The following is a 6,352-nucleotide window of genomic DNA, read 5'->3' on the forward strand; positions in this document are numbered from 1 at the left end:
ATTACATCCCCTCTATACAGCCAACACATATCCTCCATAAGCTATCCTACCCAATAACAAACCAAATTATACAGCCCGCACATAACCTCCATAAGCTCTCCTACCCAATTACATCCCCACTGTACAGCCAACACACATATCCTCTATAATCTATCCTACCCAATTACATACCCACTATACAGCACACAGATATCCTCCATAAGCTTTCCTACCCAAGCACATCTCCACTCTTCAACCCACACATAGCCTCCATAAGCTATATTACCCAATTACATCCCCTCTATATAGCCCACACATATCCTCCATAAGCTATCCTACCCAATTACATCCCCTCTATATAGCCCACACATAACCTCCATAAGCTATTCTTCCCAATTACATCCCTTCTATACAGAACACACATAACCTCCATAAGCTATCCTACACAATTACATCCCCTCAATAAAGCACACACATATCCTCCATAAGCTATCCTACCCAAGTACATCCTTATATACAGTACACACACATCCTCAATAAGCTAATGTTCCAAATTACATCAAATCTATACAGTCCACACAGAGCATACATAAGCTATCCTACCCAATTATATCCCATCTATACAGCACACACATAACTTTCATAAGCTCTCCTACCCAATTACATCCCCTCTATACAGCACACACATAACCTCCATAAACTATCCTACCCATTTACATCCCCAATATACAGTCCACATGTAACCTCGATAATCTATCCTAACCAATTACATCCCCAATACACAGCACACACATATCCTTCATAAGCTATCCTACACAATTACATCCCCACTATTCAGCCTACACATAAACTCCATAAGCTATCCTACCCAATTACATCGCCTCTATACAGCCCACATATCCTCCATAAGCTATCCTACCCAATTACATCCCCTCTATACAGCACAAACATAACCTCCATAAGCTATCCTACCCAATTACATCCCCTCTATACAGCCCACACATATCCTCCATAAGCTATCCTACACAATAACAAACCAAATTATACAGCCCGCACATAACCTCCATAAGCTCTCCTACCCAATTACATCTCCTCTACACAGCCCACGCATATCCTCCATAAGCTACCAACCCAATTACATTCCCACTATACAGCACACACATATCCTCCAAAAGCTATTTACCCAATCACATTCCAACTATAAAACCCACACATAGCCTCCATAAGCTATATTACCCAATTACATCAACTCTATATAGCCCACACATATCCTCCATAAGCTATCCTACCCAAATACAAACCCAATTATACAGCCCGCACATAACCTCCATTATCTATCCTACCCAATTACATCCCCACTATACAGCACATACATTACCACCATAATCTACTTTACCCAATTACTTCCACTCTATACAGCCCATACATATCCTCCATAAGCTATCCTACCCAATGACATCCCCACTATACAGCACACATATATACTCCATAAGCTATCATACAAAAATGACATCCCCTATATACAGCACTCACATAATCTCCATAAGCTATATTACCCAAATACATCCCCTCTAGACAGCCCACACATATCCTGCATAAGCTATCCTACCCAATTACATCCACACTATACAGACCACACATATACACCATAATCTATCCTACCCAATTACATCTCCACTATACAGCACACACATATCCTCCATAAGCTATCCTACCCAATTACATCCCCACTATTAAGCACACACATATCCTCCATAAGCTATCCTACCCAATGACATCCCCACTATACAGCACACACATATCCTCCATAATCTATCCTACCCAATTACATCCCCAATACACAGCACACACATAAACTCCATAAACTATCCTACCCATTTACATCCCCAATATACAGTCCACATATAACCTCCATAATCTATCCTACCCAATTAATTCCCCAATACAAAGCACACACATATCCTTCATAAGCTATCCTACACAATTACATCCCCACTATTCAGCCTACACATAATCTCCATAAGCTATCCTACCCAATTACATCCCCTCTATCCAGCACACACATAACCTCCATAAGCTATCCTTCCCAAGTACATCCCCTCTATACAGCCCACACATATCCTCCATAATCTATCCTACCCAATTACAAACCCAATTATACAGCCCACACATAACATCCATAATCTATTATACCCAATTACATCCCCACTATACAGCCAACACACATAAAATCCATAATCTATCCTACCCTATTACATCCCCACTAAACAGCACACACATTTCCTCCATAAGCTATCTTACCCAATTACATCCCCTCTATATAGCCCACACATATCCTCCATATGCTATCCTACCAAATTACAAACCCAATTATACAGCCCGCACATAACCTCCATTATCTATCCTACCCAATTACATCCCCACTATACAGCCACACACATATCCTCCATAATCAATCCTACCCAATTACATCCCCAATATAGAGCACATACATTACCACCATAATCTACTTTACCCAATTACATCCCCTCTATACAGCCCACACATATCCTCCATAAGCTATCCTACCCAATGACATCCCCACTATACAGCACACACATATCCTCCTTAAGCTATCCTACCCAATGACATCCCCACTATACAGCACACACATATCCTCTACAAGCTATCCTATCAAATGACATTCCCACTATACAGCAAACACATATCCTCCATAAGCTATCCTACCCAATTTTTTCCTCTCGATACAGCACTCACATAACTTCCATAAGCTATGTTACCCAATTACATCCCCTCTATACAGCCCACACATATCCTCCATAAGCTATCCTACCCAATTACATCCCCACTATACAGACCACACATATCCTCCATAATCTATCCTACCAAATTACATCTCTACTATACAGCACAAACATATCCTCCATAAGCTTTCCTACCCAATTACATCCCCACTATAAAGCACACACATATCCTCCATAAGCTATCCTACCCAATGACATCCCCACTATACAGCACACACATATCCTCCATAATCTATCCTACTCAAATATATCCCCTCTATACAGCACACACATATCCTCCTTAAGCTATCCTACCCAATTACATCCCCACTATAATGCACACACATATCCTCCATAAGCTATCCTGCCCAATGACATCTCTACTATACAGCACACACATATCCTCCATAAGCTATCCTACCCAATCACATCCCCACTATAAAGCACACACATATCCTCCATAAGCTATCCTACCCAATGACATCCCCACTATACAGCACACACATATCCTCCATAATCTATCCTACCCAATTACATCCCCAATACACAGCACACACATATCCTTCATAAGCTATCCTACACAATTACATCCCCACTATTCAGCCTACTCAAAAACTCCATAAGCTATCCTACCCAATTACATCCCCTCTATTCAGCCCACATGTCCTCCATAAGATATCCTACCCAATTACATCCCCTCTATACAGCACACACATAACCTCCATAAGCTATCCTACCCTATTACATCCCCTCTAAACAGCCCACACATATCCTCCATAAGCTATCCTACCCAATTACAAACCCAATTATACAGCCCGCACATAACCTCCATAATTTATCCTACCCAATTACATCCCCACTGTACAGCCAACACACATATCCTCTATAATCTATCCTACCCTATTACATCCCCACTATACAGCACACAGATATCCTCCATAAGCTATCCTACCCAAACACATCTCCACTTTTCAACCCACACATAGCCTCCATAAGCTATATTACCCAATTACATCCCCTCTATATAGCACACACATATCCTCCATAAGCTATCCTACCCAATTACATCCCCTCTATATAGCCCACACATAACCTCCATAAGCTATTCTTCCCAAATACATCCCCTCTATACAGAACACACATAACCTCCATAAGCTATCCTACACAATTAAATCCCCTCTATAAAGCACACACATATCCTCCATAAGCTATCCTACCCAAGTACATCCCTATATACAGTACACACACATCCACAATAAGATAATGTTCCAAATTACATCAAATCTATACAGTCCACACAGAGCATACATAAGCTATCCTACCCAATTATATCCCATCTATACAGCACACACATAACTTTCATAAGCTCTCCTACCCAATTACATCCCCTCTATACAGCACACACATAACCTCCATAAACTATCCTACCCATTTACATCCCCAATATACAGTCCACATGTAACCTCCATAATCTATCCTAACCAATTACATCCCTAATACACAGCACACACATATCCTTCATAAGCTATCCTACACAATTACATCCCCACTATTCAGCCTACACATAAACTCCATAAGCTATCCTACCCAATTACATCGCCTCTATACAGCCCACATATCCTCCATAAGCTATCCTACCCAATTACATCCCCTCTATACAGTACAAACATAACCTCCATAAGCTATATTACCCAATTACATCCCCTCTATACAGCCAACACATATCCTCCATAAGCTATCCTACCCAATAACAAACCAAATTATAAAGCCCGCACATAACCTCCATAAGCTCTCCTACCCAATTACATCTCCTCTACACAGCCCACACATATCCTCCATAAGCTACCTACCCAATTACATTCCCACTATACAGCACACACGTATCCTCCATAAGCTATCAACCCAATCACATTCCAACTATAAAACCCACACATAGCCTCCATAAGCTATATTACCCAATTACATCAACTCTATATAGCCCACACATATCCTCCATAAGCTATCCTACCCAAATACAAACCCAATTATACAGCCCGCACATAACCTCATTATCTATCCTACCCAATTACATCCCCACTATACAGCACATACATTACCACCATAATCTACTTTACCCAATTACTTCCACTCTATACAGCCCATACATATCCTCCATAAGCTTTCCTACCCAATGACATCCCCACTAGACAGCACACATATATACTCCATAAGCTATCATACAAAAATGACATCCCCTATATACAGCACTCACATAATCTCCATAAGCTATATTACCCAAATACATCCCCTCTATACAGCCCACACATATCCTGCATAAGCTATCCTACCCAATTACATCCACACTATACAGACCACACATATCCACCATAATCTATCCTACCCAATTACATCTCCACTATACAGCACACACATATCCTCCATAAGCTATCCTACCCAATTACAACCCCACTAGTAAGCACACACATATCCTCCATAAGCTATCCTACCCAATGACATCCCCACTATACAGCACACACATATCCTCCATAAGCTTTCCTACCCAATGACATCCACACTATACAGCACACACATATGCTCTATAAGCTATCCTACCAAATGACATCCCCACTATACAGCAAACACATATCCTCCATAAGCTATCCTACCCAATTTTTTCCTCTCGATACAGCACTCACATAACTTCCATAAGCTATGTTACCCAATTACATCCCCTCTATACAGCCCACACATATCCTCCATAAGCTATCCTACCCAATTACATCCCCACTATACAGACCACATATATCCTCCATAATCTATCCTACCAAATTACATCTCTACTATACAGCACAAACATATCCTCCATAAGATTTCCTACCCAATTACATCCCCACTATAAAGCACACACATATCCTCCATAAGCTATCCTGCCCAATGACATCTCCACTATACAGCACACACATATCCTCCATAAGCTATCCTACCCAATCACATCCCCACTATAAAGCACACACATATCCTCCATAAGCTATGCTACCCAATTACATCCCCTCTATCCAGCACACACATAACCTCCATAAGCTATCCTACCCAATTACATCCCCATTATCCAGCACACACATAACCTCCATAAGCTATCCTACCCAATTACATCCCCTCTATACAGCCCACACATATCCTCCATAAACTATCCTACCCAATTACAAACCCAATTATACAGCCCACACATAACATCCATAATCTATCCTACCCAATTACATCCCCACTATACAGCCAACACACATAACCTCCATAATCTATCCTACCCTATTACATCCCCTCTATACAGCACACACATATCCTCCATAAGCTATCTTACCCAATCACATCCCCACTATACAACCCAAACATAGCCTCCATAAGCTAAATTACCCAATTACATCCCCTCTATATAGCCCACACATATCCTCCATATGCTATCCTACCCAATTAAAAACCCAATTATACAGCCCGCACATAACCTCCATTATCTATCCTACCCAATTACATCCCCACTATACAGCCACACACATATCCTCCATAATCAATCCTACCCAATTACATCCCCAATATAGAGCACATACATTACCACC

Source organism: Taudactylus pleione, unplaced genomic scaffold, assembly GCF_031769625.1.
Source record: "Taudactylus pleione unplaced genomic scaffold, aTauple2 ptg000268l, whole genome shotgun sequence".
Lineage (NCBI taxonomy): Eukaryota > Metazoa > Chordata > Amphibia > Anura > Myobatrachidae > Taudactylus > Taudactylus pleione.